At 47.6% G+C, this 19052-nt stretch overlaps 1 pseudogene; it reads left to right on the plus strand.

The window, feature by feature from the left end:
• LOC120846558 overlaps positions 1-19052 on the plus strand; it is a 148672-nt pseudogene that overhangs the window by 101603 nt on the left and 28017 nt on the right.

Below are 19052 nucleotides of genomic sequence, written 5' to 3' on the forward strand. Positions count from 1 at the left end.
AGGGATTGACTGCTTTTGCTGGCTCGCAGTTCTCCCTCCAAAAACTGCGTTTGTTAGTTTGTCAGTGTTTTTAGCGTATGTCTGGATAGATGGAATCATCGGAGACCCAGAACGTGAATAGAGAGTAGGGGAACAGCGCCTGGCATATGCCTGTTTTCCAAATCTCGACGTGTCAGGAAAAATACTTGTTTGAAGGCCGCGGTTGGTTTGACCTGCATTGTGGATGCCTCTGTCTTGGTAAAAGTCAGAAGAATAGGCGTTTTTGTACCTGTCGTCATCTCTACGCTTTCTGCAGTGTCGTTCGATATGCCCTCTGTTTCCGCAGTGGTAGCACAGAGGTAGGTTAGGTGCTCTCCAAGTCTGGTACGTTGGCGGAGCGAAGGCGGCTGGCGTGAATGCAGCCAGCGAAGGTGGGAAGTGAGGTTAGTGCAACGAAAGAACTTGCGAAGGGACGGCGTACGTTGGTGGTGGTTGTGTGGGGGAAGCAGCGTTGCAGGAGGCACAGCTCTTCTGGTACAAGGGAACAGAACTCGGACGAACTTGCTCCCTGTTTGTTCCGCGATGTGTTTCACTGAGCAAGTGAGGAACTCTTCTCGATCGACCAACCTAAAGAGGTTGCGTGGTTCAGTACTGGACGTCTTTGGTTGTCCCATGTTCGGAGCTGGACAGGTGACCCTGATGGCTCGCATCTCTCAACACACAGATGCCACGCGGGCTAAGGATGTGGGCTTGGAACCAGGCTAACATTCAAGGTAGTCTCCGTGATTCCTTTTGAGACGTAACGTAGACGTTCAGACTCACGCATGTCAATGTCTGCGCGGTGGTATAGAGCGCGAAGACATCCTTAATGTACGAGATAGGCATTTCTTCACCTTATTGTTGCCGACGCTCAAGCTTCTTTGTTGCGTTCTCCTGGCGGCTGGTTGGAGTGCCGAATATGTACTTCGACTTAAAGAGGCGGTGCAGCAATATTCAATTGGAATTTTTCTCACTTACAGAAGTTTACTGGCACTAGTGGGATCTAAGTATACACGCACGAAACGCCATTAACCATTGACCCTTTGTTGCGGCTTAATTTCAAGGACAAAAGCGAGCGTTTCCTTTCAATCTTTCCTTCGCAAAACTTTATGATGTAGTGGGACAGTCGCGGTATCCCCCAGTGACAATATTTAAATGCGGTTCTTAGATTGAACCCGAGGTTTGCGTGAGCACTTGATTTGGGCTCTTGATAATAAATAGCTCGATAAGCATTTGGGTAGTGGTCCGTGTACAATCGCGGCAATGACGACAATAGCCTAACCAACAGAATATCAGGAACTCAGGCGTGTCCTGTGCTTTGCCAACCTCAGCGTGGCTATGGTCAACTTTGGCGGCATAAAATCGGCTCCAGATCACGTGCCGGCTTGTTCTGGCTGCGAGTTAAGCGGGTGAACTCTGCTCGTTTTTCTTTAAATATTTCTGCTATGTTCATTGCGTGGGAGACAAAGAAACGCGTGTTACATTGGTCATAAACGTTGTGGGGATCGTGATCCCCCAAAATTCTGTCGCGTCAGCGTTTTGGCACGCCGTGGCGGCCGCGTTGACGTAGCGAGAGGTGGCGCTGCTTACCACTATGAGTGGCTTCCTCTCCCCCCTAGGGACGATTTTCGTAACGAACCCCCGCAGAGGGGAGATCGACGTGTCGCTCCTTGATTGGCCACTTCGCCCCCGCCGTTATCTTAAAACCAGCGAACAGCAGTATCTTGCTCTCTTCTTCCTGGGATTCGGCGGCTACAACGGGGAACCGTCCGGTGCACCGGTGAGCGTTTACCCCGTCCTTTGTACTTTTGTGAACGACCGTTCGGCCGTGGGCGATCGCCACACCGACGGCGTTCACTACCTTATAGCCGCTGTTTTCTTCTTTTTGTTTCATTGTAAATAAACAGAGTTTATCACCGTTAAGGTGTATCCACACGACGGACCGGGCCGCGAACCGACTGATCACGTGATGCGCGGCCCGCGGGCCGCGCGGCTGCAATGAGCATCTCCATGGCGGACCAAAAGAGCGGACGACAGAGTGAACGGGCCGGTCTAACCCTCTACCTCAGCTCCACCAAACGCATGCTGCGAGCTGCTTTGAGGCTATTTGTAAGGAGCCAAGATGGAGGTTGAACGAAAGAGATGTTTGGCCGCGGTGGCCCTAGCGTTGACTATTGAGGACGAGGAGGACTTAAGTGAACCCAAAAAGGGCATGCAACTATCGTCCCACAGAGAGTGAACTGCTACACGAGCGCGATGAAGTAAAAAGTTGCATCGTCGCACCATACCGCCATCGTCGCACAACAAAAGGTTCGTCTTTTTCATCTTCAACAGTTGGCGGCAAAAGAAAACGACTTTGGATTTGAATTCCAATACAAACAACAAAAGTCAGCTTGTTGCCAGACTTAGCGCTTCAATTATACTAAAAACACCGCGGTCCGCCGCTAAGGTCCGGGCGAGAAAAGCCGCTTGGCATTTCTCAGAAGCGCGGGCCGCGGACCGCCAGCGGACCTCGAAAACCGGTGACGTAAGATCACGTGATGCGTGGCCCGCGGACCGAAACAACAATTTGGTCCGTCGTGTGGATACACCTTTATCAACGTGACTGTTGTCTGTTTCCGCTGAACGAGCAGCATGCCACGCGAGTACGAACCCGCTTCGCGGTAGAGCGTTTTGCCGCGAACGTGGTACTCCCAAAGGCAGTGGCCCCCAGGAGAACCACAACGTAAGAAATTCTTTCTGAGCGGTATTTGCGCAAAGTACGAAAATTATTTTATTGCCATTTTAGCTACTCGAACTTGAGTCATGTATTGAAGTTTATTCTCTCTCTTTCTCTCAACTTATTTGAAAAAGAATCCCAGCGAAATTTCTTCCTCGTTTAGAAACTAGGTTTTGGCAACTTCCGTGAGGTAGAATGCTACATTGGCTAGTTCAGTAGCGTTGTCACACCTGTTATAGGCGCTAACACGGTCGGAACTGTCGAGCCAGTCCTCCACATCGCCATCGTGAATGCCAGCAAAAATATTTGGGTCTCTTTGGCTATTACGAGTGCTCCAGGCCGGAGGAGTTTCGATTGGGTTCGGCGCGGGGACAGTCATCGTTGCGCTAGTGGGCGTCGTCGTGGCTGGTGGTGTCGTGGAGGGTGCTTGAGCAGCCGTCGCCGTGATAGTGTTCGACGTACGGTATCAAAGCTCCAGGTTTTTAGGGGCGAACTCGGAGAGAAGGCGTTTGCAGTACGTGGCCTAGAAACGCACCTCCAACATGTTTTCAGGCATGGACCAGTTGGTCCGGAGATGATGTACTGCTACTGCTGTAGAATCTCTGTAGGACTTTCCGACAAGAGCCCTCGCAAGTACGCCATCGATGTTCATGGTGTCGCACAACAACCTCCGATGTTGATTGAGTCAGCTGGCACCTGCACACGTGATCCCTTTCCCAAAAGTGTACCAACCTTTAAGTGACCGGTATCTGAAGGTAAAACAAAATTGGAAATCAATAGTACGCCTCTCATTATTGGTCTCCAGAAAGACTCATTGTCTGTTTGGTAATCAGAGCGCGGCAAAAATACAGACATACATTGTCTGTTCGTCTAGGAAGAGAGAGAAAACCTTTATTTACACCACCCATGTCATGTCCGGGCACTGGGTTTGTCTACGGGCTCTTTCACGGTAAAAACGAACAAAAACAACAACAACATGCTTGGTGTCTCAAGAGAGACACAGTCTCTGTCTCTTGAGATTCTGGTGCAAGGGGGAAAGAGTCTAGATACGTCGCGTCTGTGTTAAGTAGACTATGGTAAAGAAACAAACATGGACGTAGTGTCTGAAGAGGAACACGCCGTATGTGCGTACTTGTCCAAAAAGACATCGACACCGAAAAAGAACAAAGACGCCGTGTCTCAAAAGACACGGTCCAGTGATCATTCTCAGCTTGGCATCAGAAGGACGAACATATACTGTTTCAAGTGTGTCTCTTCGTTTGTGCAGTATGTGCAGAAACTGGTGCCAAAACGAGACAAACAGTGATGGCGCCGGCGAGCTTGTGTAGATTTACCATTCGTTATAAATGTAGATTTACCACCTATTTTTCAGAGAGACAGCGGCGCAAAAACTGAACACAGACGCATCGTTTTCTACAGACACCATCCCGGTGTTCGTCCTGAGTCTCCTACAAAAAGAATGAACAGCGACGGTGGAACATAGCTTCTCGATATGAACGGAGACATTGGTACCAAAGAGAGACAAACACAAACGCAGTGTTTTGAGAGAGACACTCTTTTTGCACCTATTTGGCGAAAAAGCCGGCGATTTTAGAAATAAACACAAGCTCGAACTCTGTGCCTCATGGGAAACGCAATGTTTCTGTTCGTGCTATTTAATGTTCTATTCTCTGGCTTGACAGCCTAGACTCCCGCCAACTCGCCATTCGAGCTTCTAATAATTTCTGAAGTTTGGACAACATAACGAGGACTATAATATTTTCAGTTATATTTAGGAAATTATTTTGATCGGAGATAAATATATATTGTTCTTGGGTGCTCGCTCTTGCCGAACAGTACTTGTCAGAACACCTCTGGCAAGGAACTGAGCAACGCGTGTCGGGCTGGGCGCCTCCCTTCAGGCGTGATGTTCGCGTCCCTGGACACCCGCATTGGCTTCCTCAGCGTGCCCCTGGACCCGCTCTCGGATGGGGCCATGATCCTGAGGGACATGAACGACGCTTTCGCCTGCCTGCAGATCTTCGGCTACCGCTTCCCCTACTTCCGCTACTTTAGGACCCCCAGCTGGAAGAGGTTCGAGCGCGCCATGGACGACTTCTCCGTGTAAGCGATCACACAGGGAGCACGCTGCCCTGGCTTCTCAGTAGACAGGTTGCAAGAGAGTATGGTGACTGCAACGCGTCTCTAACGTTTGGGTTTAGCGTTCTATGGCACCAATGCATTCAAAGTAGTCACGAAGTGTTAACAAATGACCTCACAAAAGCCAAAGAGCCTCGTGCTGACGGATATCGCGACCTTAACAACCAAACGTAGAATATTAAAAAAAAAGAAAGATGTTTACAACACCCTGTAACGCCGAATTAGAGTGCAGCTCTTGAGGAGAAGGAGGGAAGAATACTGAGGAGAGGGTATAGCCCTCATTCCTCCTCCTCCCTGCTACTCCTCCTCTGCTCTTCCACCTCCTCCTCCCCTCCTCCTCCTCCCCCTCTTTACTTCTCTTTCTCCTTCTCCCGTCCCTTTCTCCCTTCCCCATCCTCCTCCTCCCTGCTCCCTTCCTCCTCCTCGCGCGTTGCATCATGGGGAAATTCCCATAATGCACCGCGCAGGACCGTCGTGACGTCACGAGTCCCTCGCGTTGCATTCTGGGGCATTTCCCGTAAGGCACCCCGAGGTTACGTGGACGCCTAAGGCGACGCCGCTCAGGCCGGAAACGGGAGCCTAAGAGCTGCGCTCTAAAAAACACGCACAGAGGAGAACGCAAGTGTTGTTATCATGGCGGTGTCGAAAGACTTGGCTGCCAAAGTTTCTGTGGACTGTCATGATGGTGGGCGACCTGCTGCAGCAGTGGCTTGTGCCAGATCCGCTACCGCTGCTGCGACTCTGCTTGGGCGTAGAGTCAATATAATCTTCTAAAGGAAAAGGTCCGATACATTCGGGTCGCTTGGGAACGGCGGGGCATAGACGCGGACTTCGGTGGCCGCAGCCTGTACTAGGTGATACCGATGAGCTCATGTTGCTGGCGACGCGTCAATCTGCAAAAAAAAAAGCGAGAAAACATCGCCTGGAAGGTATGTACCTAGTTCTAGCGTACGTTGCCGGAAAAACACCGGAATCGGGCATTTTATATAAAAAAAAGGTAACAAGTTCCCGAGTAACTCCAACTCATCTAGGAGGCCAAAAAAAAAAAAAAGACAACGCCTAACCTTTTCTTTTTTTTCTGCTCCTTTGTCGCTTTTTTATTGTTCTTTCTTTCGGGACCTTCGACCTCAGTGTTTAGGATTTGCCGCGTTCTGCTCCCGTGTTTACCCCCCCTGCCGCTAGGATCGCGGCCGGCGAAAGCACGGTATTTGTATGACGTCACCAGGCTGAAATGATGGGACTACTTCTTAGGATGCAGTAAACGCGCCAGCCGGAGACGCATTCCAAGCACTGTACAAAGGAGTAACCAACTAGTACCATTACTAGTTCCTCGCTCAAGAGTAAATTGAGTGTGTTTCTGGCTTCGCATTCTCACGAGGGAAGCCTTTTCCCGTTTCCTGTTGCTATTCAAGTTATAGCAAACTGGAGGTTAACGTAAGGCTAAAAAGAACGTAGAAAAATGTGAAAGGTTCATTGGAACCCCAAAGGGAACAATTATATAAATGAGCCTAGGAAACACGCAAGGATTTGTAAAATGCCATAAGAACTCATGCACGACTTATATAAATGCAATCGCGTTCACAATATGATTTCACTTGTTTACAACTTTGCAAAAAGAAATTATTGTTTAAAAAAATAGGATAGAGCTAGTGCCTTAAGATATGAGAGCACCTACATTGGTTCCTACATTTTGGACCCTCCCAGTTCTTTCTTTTGGCGCGTCTCAACCACGATGAAACTACAGCACGGGTATGGCTAAGGACAAAATTGGAATGTAGGCGTTACTTTAAAAAAAAAATGAAAGAAAAGTGTGACTCCTTACTTAGTTAAAGAGTGAATGAAGCACGTTAAGTTTTATTAAAATGAATCGCAAAAAAAATTAAGATATTTTTTAAAGCATGAAGTGCTTTTCACGCTACCCCCATTCCCAGAATTCTGTTCGTTTGTCCATTCGCCCGTCCGTCCGTCCGTGAATTTCCGCTAAATTTGGCGGAGAACAACCTTGAGGAAGTTGACGGCACGTGGCCTATACGTCAACCCAGTTTCCCCGCAACATTTCTGGGGAAAATTCACGTCTTTTGGTGAAAACATTAATTCAGTTCCGCCGCTAAATTCAGCGAGGAATCGACATCACGTGACCCATACACCAGTTCAGTTACCCCCAAAATGTAACGGGAAAATTCAGGTTTTGTGACCAAGTCCCCAATCCAGTTTTCCCGCTAAATTTAGCGGGGCCAGTCAACGTCACTTGACCTGACATCAGTGACCCGCACACTCATCACATGCCCCGCTAAATTTAGCGGGAAAGTATACGTCACCTGACGTACATTGATAAAAGTGGGTTGTTTATACCGTAACGACTGTTTAAACATCTTTCAAACGATTGAAGCAATTGCGCCTAAAAACATATTTTTATGCATTATAGGGCTGTGAAGGTAAATGTCACTGCCAATATTCTAATATAACTAACTAAATTAAAACGCGTGTACGATCTACTGCAAACACTGACCTCTAGTATAGGGGGCGGGATGGCGCATAGCTGGTCTCCGAGCCTGGCGCAAGTAAAGCCACCGGAAGTTGATTCTTGTCTCGGGGGTCGAGCGTCTGCTGGGCTTTCTGGTGCATTCAGTCGATGTTTTGGTCCGTGCTTTCTTGTGTTTTTAATGATCCCGTTTTGAATTAAATCCCGAGGGCAAGCCATCTGGACGTGGGACAAACGCACACTTGATCGTCTGGGATCACAGAATTTTTACATCAAATAGCTTCCAAGGCGACTTCTCGGGTTTGTTTCCGCCATTACTGCGCAAAAAGCAGGCTGTCTCGACGTGACTTAGGTGAATACAGGTGTTAGTTTTCTTCCGCAATGTGACAGGAAACGAAAGCGATAGTTGTAGCACGGTCGCCTGATGAGGCTGGAATGGTGCCGTCACGTACCATAGGACGGAGGTGCGACGTGGTTAATTCTCATCGCCGTCGGGGTTGGCGTCCTGGAGGCCACGGACGACCGCAATTAGATCTCGGTGATCCGTAAAGTGGGTATGCGCTGTGGAAGTTTCTAAATCCATCGAACATTAGGCGTAGCGATTTGATACAGCCAAAGTGGGACTTCGCGTAACGCGAGTAATGTTTGTAAACAAGTCTTTCGAGCAGACGACACGGAAGACTCGTCTTTTTTCGCACCGTTACTGGCGGAATGCCGGGGAAACCGACGGGAAAACCGGACTTCCCCGGCCTCGCTCCAAGAGCGGAGAGAAAGGTTTTCCCGTAGCGGCGACGACAGGAGACCAGGTCGAAATCTCTGCAAAGTGTCGCCCGTATAGCTATCGCTTTACTAGCGAGTTTTAGTAGACCGTGTTTCCCCCTCTGCTAAGCCCCTCCGCTACCCGGAGCGCTACAGCCAAGGCCATCGGCACTCAGGCGCAGTGGCGGTTTCTTCGTTGCGGAGGGCTTAGCGGAGGAGGAACACGGTCTACTAAAACTCGCTAATATCGCTTTAAAAATCTAGCACCCCGAATGGTGTTCTAACGAGCACTCGGAAAGATTTGAAAAGCCTGTCAAGCGCTTACTTCCGGCACAAGCCACCTACTTCCGGTGGCTTCGTGCCTGTTTGCTCAATGAGCCATCCAGCCCCTTAGTGGTGATCAGTTGCTGCTAACTTCCACCCGAATGATTTGGAGGCTCACGTGTTCGCTCAATACCACATAGGAGACAAGGGTTGCGCAGTACGTACCTTATTCTCAGTGGTTTCTCGTCCCGACCTAAGCAGCAGGTGAACACGCTGAAACTCGGCTAGAGTACGCTGCAGAGCGACAAACGCGCGCGTCTTGACGCCGTCGTGTGCTAGCGTCGCACTTGTGGTGAGGCTGCAAGACGCACTGGCGGACGACGCTGACGTGAGCTAGGAGGCGCTGCGTGGGCCGTTTACCGATGATGTCTGGGAGGCAAAAGGCGCAAACCTGTTCCAATTGGTATAATTGGTTTCACCTCGACGTCCCTCAGCCGCCTGTTCAGGCACATCGAGGCCGCCGCCGAGCGACTCCAAACCTGGATGGAGGACAGGGACTACACGATCCTCGAGTACCTCCTGGCCGAGAAGAAGCTCGAGTTCGGCGAGATCTTGGCTTTCATGAGCGACTTCGTCCTCGGAGGAGCCGACACGGTCAGCGACTGAGAGGCGACCACTCCTTGTGACGCTGGCATGTGTGCGTAGAGCGGGCGACAGTGCTGTGACCGCGGTGGAAGAAGCGAGAGAGGTATCTGAACAAAACCGGAAAGGGGGACCGAAATTTCCCTCTGGCTGGGCGCATCTCCTGGCACGGAAATTGTGGGTTCCTCGCGCAGGCGCGGTCGCGCGCCGCACAGCTTTAAAAAAGAAAAAAAAAACAAAGTGTGCGCAAATAGCGATGGCTCCCCCGAGCTCCTTATCATGTGGTGCATCCCACGGCGTTTGCAAGAAACGCGAGCGGGCCCTCGAAACAGTAGTTCCACGGCAAAGCGGCGCTGTTCACACACCCTTATTTCGCAGTGGTCGTGACTGAGCCCAGGTTCCACCCACGAACGACAAAACTGCACGCGTAAACCAAAAAAAAAAAAAAAAAAAAAAACGAAGGCAGTCAGTGTCGTCTATTTGTTATGACGAAGCGATTTGTTTGAACGAATCCTACGTACAAATGTGCGTATCTGAACGTATTCCGCAAAGCACATACAAAAATCATGCTTTTGTGCAGTGACAACCTTGCGCTTGCTGTACGAGCGCGAAAAATGCCCAACATAGACTTTTTTTTTAATGTACCGCCATCTTGAGAGTTGCGGCGTCGACGATGCCTTCTAGAGCTTAAACCTTGCAATACCGGATGGTTGTGGCAGCACAGCTATCTGGGTAGGCTACGGTAATGTGGGTATGGGGAACTTGACTAGACTTGGCTATGGTGGGCTAAAATAACTTTGTTGGAGCTTGACGAGTTGGATGACGCTTGGTAACCTTGCCTTCCCGGAAGAACCAGGACGGAGATGGTGCGGTGTTTCGAAGGATTATATAAGCAGTTTAATGGAGTTCATGCAGGTAAGCCCTCGGTATTGGATAGCTGCGCCTTGAGTGGTGGCACATAGACATTTTCATACCCCTCACATGCCATGGATGAATAGCATACCTTGCAGGGATAACCTAATTGGAGCAGCGGCACCGGGTCGGAATCAGACCGTTTGCCTTAGAAAAAGCAGTCGTGGGCATAAATGTGACGATGAGTCTGATACAAAGCCCTTGCGATTCACGCTTGCAATCAACTGACTTCATATATAAGCATTCTCAGGGAACATGTGAAGCTCAATAGCATTGCGGCCTGACTCACGCGGCAGCTTCTTGTGCTCATCTCACACTTCTGCTGATTGATCTTAGGCATATTAAAATTATTTGTGCACCCGACGACAACACAGTGGTGATCAGCGAACCGTAGAGTTGTTAATAATTTTAACATGGTAAAAAAACAAAAAACACACACACACACAATAAAACACTCGAAACTAACTCAGGCACGACGTCCGTGTTTAGACATTTTCGCCCATACTCTTGGCGGTGCATACCGTGCGTACGCGGGCAATCCAAGAATGCACAGTTTTGAGGTTGCGTCAGTTGCGATCTGGTACAAGTTAATATACTAAATTATTAAGGTGGGGTAGTTGGATATGCATATCACTAAATAGCGTGTAGGTCAAGTACAAGCAGAACGTAAGGGCGCAAGTGGATTGTTGTATACTGAACATTTCAAAGACTAAGAACTACAAAGTATAAAAACGTCTACGTGCCACCACTTAAGATGCAGATATTTTAGATGTGTTTGAGACTTTCTCCTTTTCTTCCCTTGGTGCGAACGTTCGTATTTCCCCAGTCTCGTGTTGCTTCGAAATGTCAATTACGCACCGACGGAACAGGCGCTTGTTCTGTCAGTGCTTGATCTTCGCGCTATTTAGTAATGCGCTGCTATGAGGTTATACGAAAAAGGTCTACAAGGACCCAAAGAGGTATGTTTAAGACCAACCGGTTTTGCGCACACCCGGCCATGGTAAAATAGTTCCACATACTTTTATATACGAACTACTCGAAGATATTAAGCGTACAGGAATCACAAATATACGTTTACCGAACCGTAATTGCGATTAAAGGGCGGCAAACACCCTCCATAATTTTTTTCCCTAAATAGCGCGGAACTTGGATAGTTCGCGCTATTTCTGGGTAGTTTTTTCTGGAAATGTGTTTCAAGTACGGCCACGGCCGGACTGGAAGCGCCCGCTCTCTTTCTCTTCTTACGACCTTTGCAATCGCCCGGGAGTCACTGGCATTTTTTCTCCGTATGTAGTTCACTTGCTTGCCGCCAGGGGCGCAACCACTTCACCCCACTTAACCCGCTCGGAGAGTCCCTTCGAGCTGCTTTGCACTGGTGTTCGAGCTTCGTAGGTTGTGTTCTGGCAAACGGTTTATTGAACTTCGCTCCGATTTAAGTGATGCAAGGGCTGTCTCAGCAGCCCTTGATCACATTGTTAAAGAAAAGGCCCCTTCTAAGCAAATACAGATGTCAGACACTGATTCTGAGCAGTTGGCAGCGGCTGTGCCCGACTTGATTAACACTGACCTGAAAAAACTGAAAGAGCCTTGCGCTCCATCTCCATCCGTGCCATACTCTTGTCTGGTGTACATGGCTATCTGGTGAAACTCATTAATGAGTTTGGGTGCGCCGCCTGTGTTATGCTGTTGACTATATGAGTAACAGAGGTGATCCTCTGTTCGTCTTATTGCAAGGCCAGGATAAAAGCGTACTTCATTATCCAAATCCTAGGTTCCTCGCACATCTGGACATTTTTTAAGGCTATTAAGCACCTTCCGCGTACAAATGTGCACGAAGTTCTGCAACTACTCATTGCACCCTATCTTGAAGACGTGCCAATCCTAAGTTGTCCAGAGGGCATGCACATTGGCAACAGTCGCTCAAAGCGCTTGGCAGATTTAATTTGCAACAAGTTGCTCAGAATACTTCTGATTAACCATGCAAAGACGGTCACGGACAGAAACGAACAATTAGCTGGATATGTGCACAAGCCCCCGAGGAAGCACTTTAGGCTGTAATATGCACTGTGCGAAAATTGTACAGACTACTACACCCTCGTCTAGAGCAGCTGACCGACTCTATGTGCGGCCTATGAAATGATAATGCAGACCACGACAATAGATAGATTGGGCCTGCTTTCATTTCATGACAGTGTATGAATTATTTATCATTTAAAGTTCCTCCACGTAGAGGAGGTCCGTATTGTCCTGCTCTTGAGTTGCAACAGAAGTCCTGGAGGTAAAGACGAGTATAGGTCTTCCGCAATTGCATTCGCTGCCTCTACTTACTACTTTTTACTCCCAAATCTCTCGGAGATGTGCGTCAAATATTCACCGTTTTGGGCTCATCAGAAGCGCATTAGATAGTGGCTGAGGGTCTAAACGTAAGGATCAGGTGTCAAAGGCTATAAAAATCTCGGCCGCAAGTTGATACAGCGCTGAGATATACTGTGAGACGCGCTCTGTGCAATTGGCAAAGAGTAGCCCAGGGGTGAGGTGACAGCGCCCCCCGCGAATTGCGGCGGGAGGTGGCGATTGCCCCAATTGCAAAGGCCGTAAGAAGAGAAAGAGAGCGCGCGCTTCCAGTCCAGCCGTGGTACGGCGTTCTATTCTGGTTTTCGCTAGAGTGCCTTCATACACACGCGCGCTTTTGCTTGAGTGGTGACACCTCAGCCATTTTTCCGCCCAATCTTTTTTTTATGCATTTTGAAGTGCGCGCAATCCGGTGTCACTCAACTCGAGCTCGTAGCTTTGGCTGATGCATAGACGCCATCTTACCGCCCAAGTCACGCACCGAGTGCGCGAGAGCGTCACGCGCTGGCACATTCCGGACAACAATGGATGTCTTCACCCTGAGACAGACAGACATCTAGGCACCCTAGTTTTCGCTACAACCCTCGGTACTACAGAGTTGTAGAAGTGTCTGCAAAAGAAAACACCAACACTTTGCGTTCGGGTTAGCATTGCGTGTTCCGCACAGCGCTTCGTGCGCATGCGCCATATGCAGGCAACGCAGCGAGCTATGCGTATGTGCGCGTACACTGCGTGCCCTTCTCGTTGCTGTCGTCGCGTGTGGGACAAGGTGACGAGAGCAGTTCGCATGAAGACATCTAGATGGTGCTGCAACCCTTTGCTAGTTTTTTTTTTTTTTTTTTTTATCATGCTTCATTTTGGATGTAGAAGTGTACTGTTCAAAGGCTTGACCCTAGCCCTGTTTAGCTTCTCGTAGGGGGGGGCAACGTGCCGCCCGATTACAAGGGTTCAGCACCATTCATCTATTCATGCATGCGCGGTTGCGTTTTGCAGAAATAAAGTGCTGGTTTGACGCGCTCGGCAGCGTTCCGATGAGAATTTGCGTGTGTCGCACACAGCGCTAGACAAGGGTCTTTACGCTGTCTTAAATCTCTCCACTATTCACAAAGTGTGCGTTGTATTTCAGAAGCTTAATCTCCGATCTTCCGACCAGCGATTCACGGTTCGCAAGGAAGCGCAGAACGTGACGTCACCGTCGGTTGTAGCGTAGCGTCTTCATAATGTTTCGCCTGATTCTTTAAAGTATATAGTTTTTTTGTTTTTTTTTGCACTTGCTAGTTTTGTTTTTCCAACATGAGTCGTCATATAAACAGTCAACAGTTCTTCGGACTCGGCAAATGCGAAGTGCATACCATGCAGTGTGACACAAGCGCGTTAAAAAATGATGATATATCAAACATTTTATTTGTGAATCCACTGGCACGAACCTGGATCGACCAAGCTATGAAGCTGCAGCATTATGCGGACGATTAAAGTTGCACCGCTTTGTCCGTGCACTCCTTTCACTTGTCCTTTGTTCAATTTTTTGCGCTGTTTTCACGTTTGACGATGTTAAACCAACTAGCCCAACTTACCGCCTTGTTAAAGTTGCACATAGTGTAATCCACTTATAACAGTACTACATATAACGAAGTACAGCTTTCACAGTCGGTTTCTAGAGGGCCATCCGTTTTTGCATGAGGCACCTAGTTCAGATACAACGATAGACTGTTATAACGATCGCGTTTTCGGGTTATCTTATTATCGTTATAAGTGGATTGCACTATTTAATAAAACAATCAGCGCACCAGGCTATTGTTCTTATCATTCGAGGTAATGTTGAATTTCTGTCTTTCTCTGTATTGTGCTACAGAATAAAATTCTTAGTCGACAACTGGCGTAATTTGCGCATTCGGTCCCTTCGATCGTGGTTGTTCCAGTGCCGTCTACAGCTTCGAACAATGCGCATAGAACGACAGCACAAAGACACGTACAAATAGGAGAATGCAAACAGATCGCAGCGCTGACCAGCTTATTCGTTGGGACTCATAGTTATGTCCCTCGAAATATTAGCATTTGTAAATTTGAGTTCTGATGCACGTCAGAAAATTTCCGGAGACATTCGAAGGTGCAAGCGGCAGCAAAGAAAAGAACCCCATGGAAGCATAGTAGAAACCGATGCTTCGCCAACGACGTTTTAGCTTGTTAGGTGCCAGTACCGAGGAAACATCGGTATCTCGAAGGAAAGTCTAAGCAAACCACGAAGCTATAGTTTCAGGTGGTAGGGCTAACTTGAGAAAATGTATTGGAATCGCCAAAGTCGCACCCTACGTTTCTGCGAGACAGAGCTTATTCGATATTTCGCTCCTTAGCCGTAATGAAGCCAATGCCTTTGCACTGCATGCTTCCAGAAGAATAAGGCCATCAACGAGAAAAAGATGCCAAAAATAAAATGATAAACCAATTGCATCACTTTCTCGGCGAAAGTACCCCTCCAAGGACAGCGCATTAAAAAATTTAAATTGTGAGCGACGTTTATCTCCAAAGTCCCACCGAATGCGATATAGCTTCGCCAATACTGGAAACTGCTCCAAAAACCTATGGGAGCGGCGGCGAACGTGACAGTGGCGCCTCTAGCGGACTCGGAGTCTACGGAAGCAGACGACGCAATGGAAAAGTATAGGCTCCGCAACGTCCTTAAGCTTTGCGAGTCCCGTTTCATCACCCCAACAACTGAAACAGTTCCTTACGGTCAGTTTACTTGCAAACCGGAATCCACTGATCGCAACTGCCACGACAATCGAATAACAAGGCTCTCAGAAACAAAGATAGAGCAGTTTAATTAGAGGTTTTAAACGACACTCAGGAGGATCACACGCGTTTGAAGCTCATCTGGGAAGCAGAAAAAAGGCGTTTAACTACTCGAACAACGTCGTAAGAGGAGTTCTGTTGATTCGTTACAAACTGAGTTGTCACAGTTTCTTACATGAGTAGGTTATCATTAAAACGTGCACAAACGACATGTTGATACTACCAGAGCAAGCGCACCAGCTGCTGCAGCATAAAAATAAAACAAAAGTAAGGATAAAAATGACCGTGCAAACACTTTCCAAACTTTCCAGAAGAGATGCAGTCGTCATTCCAGACAAAAATAAAAAAAATGGGGAACAGTTGCGAAAAACGGCGAATAAAACAAAGGTATTAGCAGACGATACAAAGATACCCAGCAAAACACTTCTTCAACGACGATGATCGTTCCGGCGCTTATAGAAACAAAGAAAGAAAAATGGAAAGCAGCAAATGAATAGCTGGTAATTGCCGCCGGTGTTAAGTTCACAACAAACAAAGCGGAAGCAACAGACGAAATTAATAAAAAAAATACGAAAGCGTCATTTTTTTCAGCTTCCTATAACACGTTTGTTTATTTGCTTTTGCGGTGTATTTAGAAACTAAAAACAAAATAGGGGAAATAATAACGTAGTCCAGCTCACACTGCCCGGTAAATAAGGGTCGCACACATTTTTTGGTCGCAGCCAGCAATCTTCCATATGTGCTAGGAGTGAGGGACCTTTTTTGCTTTCGCATTTCTTTTTTCCAACGACTTTGGCGGGTTGTTCGTTCGCTCGCTTGACAAAGCAGTTTAAAAGCACATTCAAGTACTTGTTGACGTACGTGTTCAAACAATCTTGGCACACCGTACCTTTGTTTCCAGTGTCGATTAGCGGCTTCAAGTGCGCCTTCCGCTGAACTCTGGTTTGGTGCAGTATGTCGGCGAAATGCGTGTTGAAGGCACGGCTGACGTTACCGGCTAGGTTACGAGCTAATTCGGAAGGTGGTGTCATTTTCGCATATGAATATTTTTTGTTCTTCAGCAGAATGTCTTTGGAGGTGTTCCATGTTTCTAATCGAAGTTGGATTTGGCAAGCACGATGAGAGATCTGACTGGCTGCCCACCCGCGGCTACATAGCACTGGGCAATCAGTCTTGCATCTGGTCTGTCGTCCATGAGGTTCTCCGCTATCTTCGTTGAGTTGTCACCATCGTCTGTTGAGACGTCAGTGGAGATTTTGAAACTGGACTTGAATAGCTCTCCCTTCTGCATAAGAAAATCCGCGAAATCTGCTCCGCAGTTGCTGTCTGACGTTGGTTGCAGCAGGTTGTTCGCGATAACTCCCTTCATTCGTGACCTGAAAGATGCTGAGTCAAGGTTTTTGATAGTTCACGCCTTTGCTTCGAATAGGTGTTCAATACATTCCTGCGTAAGACGCCGAAGCAGGAAAAACTTGAAACCATTTAGGTCTCTCAGTTCGGTTCAGAGCAGCCTCACGGTATGGATGTTCTCCAGCCATCCACGAAGACAGGGCGGGTTCCTCTGCTTGCGATTGAGTACTTCAAGGTTTTTTAGGAAAGCCTTTATTTCTTCCCAGGAATGCCAAGGTTGTGTCTTGTCGGAAAGCCCTCGCTTGAGCGCTTTCGTGCAATGTAGGCTTGAGGAATTAAACAATTGGAAGAAAGAGTCCATTTTCTCGGTGAATTTTGCTGTATCCCTAGCGTCTTCCGTTGGGTCCTTCGTCTCGATGTAAGTGAGCATTCCAGAGCTGACGGAATGGCTGAGAGTTCGTGCCGCAAAACAAACTCTCATTGCAGTGAACGGTGGAAGAGCGAGGTGTACCGCACGAGGTCGTGGTGCAGCTCTCGGTGTATAGTCTTTGTCTAAGTTGTAGAAGTCTTGAATGTGACAAAACTTGTAGATTTCCGTTGGGTGCTTGAAGTCACACTTTTTAAGGTTGTTCCTAGTATCTTTGAGCAAGTGTGGGGTGTCGTACATGAAGTACACTTTTTCGTCCGACACCTCGATAAATGGTTTTTCTTCCGTGACACCCAGCTTTCGCTTCATCCTGAAGTTGTTGGGTTTCTGGTCACAAACCACCATTTTTGGGATGAAGCCACTTTCGCGCATTTCTTACAAAATCTGACGCAGTGTTTGGGCCATTTCATCTCCAGGCATCGCATTATGAGATAACTAGTATCCAGGCACCTGCTTTTCTCCTTTTCTAGGGTCTTGATCATCACTGCCAGAGGGCTTGGTTGGCAAGAACGTCGGGTCTACTCTCCGTAGTGTACCCCTCAGTGTAATCACCTTTCGCGCAAAAGGTGATCTGCTGTTTTAGTGAGACTTTGTCAATAATGACTGCCATTAACCGGTCTTGCGCAGGGAGGTTTGCGTTTTTAAAGGCATGTATCTTCAAAAAGCTTTTGTTGAGGCCTGGTTTAACGGCTAAAGAACTCAGCCAAGCCCGGATAGATGTTTCTGATGGCAATGTTAAGATTTTTTCCATGAATCTGTAGCCTGTTGGCGAAGAGTAGAGCAAGGCAGTTCCAACACTTTTGTCATATGATGTAAATCTCCGGTCACGGCGCTTTCGCTTGAGTTACGTCAATTGGTTTGGTGCAGTGTTTTGCAGGATGACTGCCATCAAGTTCTACCAGCTGTTTATGACTCTCAAAGTCTTCCAATGCTTTGACCTTACTCCGAAGCCCCAGGTTTTCGATTGTTTATTTCAGCTTTGAGCACTGTTTTTGAGACCATTGGAGCTTCCTCTCCATGTCTTCTATTTGCTGCTCCAGCCCCTTCCGTCGTTTCGGTAGACGAGCATCTAGAGGAAGGGCTGGAAAAGTTGAGGCACGATTAATACACAATACAAAACCTTTAAAGCAGTTATCGCATAATTTCCACTTTAAACTCAGTCTATATATTTTTTCTTACGCGCGTGTGCTCCACGATTTCATGGTGCAAACCTTTAGTTGGTTGGTATTGTTTTTAAGTGTGATGATTAGTAATGACGGACGATTCCCCCTTCCTTCTTCGGAAGCGCGAGAACTCTGCTTTTTTCGTAACTCCGCTTTTATTAATATATAATAGCATCAGATTTGCATATGCACAACGACTTCTTCCAGAGCATACGGACATCGCAGTAACGTACGTGGTTCGAAATTGACCTTTGCTTCTTCATTCGCAGACGATCTTAACGGGATTAGCCAGCTCATCCATCGTAACACTGAGACGTAGGAAAAAAAAAAAAAAAACGGACAGTACAACGGAGAGACTTCGTTGTACTGTCCGTTTTTTTTCTGTTTTTCCTACGTGTCAGGGCTACTATGGATATCATTTACCAGCCCGCTTGTGTTTTTTACCTTTCTTCATTAGCCAGCTCGCCTATTCCAACGAAACGGTTATAAGCAAGATATTCTTGAGAAATGGGAATTGCAACAATCTCAACGAAATGATTGATAAGAACAATAAAGTTAAAACGAAGCTATGTTCTGAAATGTTTGTACATTGCCCTTTAAAAAATAAAAAAAAGCAAAGCGCGAAGGTATACATTCGTGTTTTGCCTGACTTACATAAGTTGTGAGAATGTTTTCTTCGGGAGAACTCCAGAATTGCACCCAGAAAGCTCTAACATTTTTCCCACGCGAAGAAAATGTCCTTCAGTCATGAGGTGGCTGCCATTTTTTAACAATCAAAGCAGCGAAAGTCCGTGACAATTTTTTTTTCATTGGTCATGTCGCACACAGATAAAAACCAATGCATTCTGGAGTATTCGTCTGCTAGCGGAGACTCCGAGCTCGCCAGGGGCGCTTCAATCACTTTTCGCCCGCGCTCCGCGGGAGTTGCCATTATTGGCTTCGACGGTATTTGCTCCTACTTGGAATGCAATATTTGAGAAGCGATCCTTTAATATTGTTTAGAAGAGATTAGACTGTCGGGGAGCGACGAAGGTC

This window comes from Ixodes scapularis, unplaced genomic scaffold, assembly GCF_016920785.2.
Source record: "Ixodes scapularis isolate PalLabHiFi unplaced genomic scaffold, ASM1692078v2 PGA_scaffold13__105_contigs__length_92229423, whole genome shotgun sequence".
NCBI lineage: Eukaryota > Metazoa > Arthropoda > Arachnida > Ixodida > Ixodidae > Ixodes > Ixodes scapularis.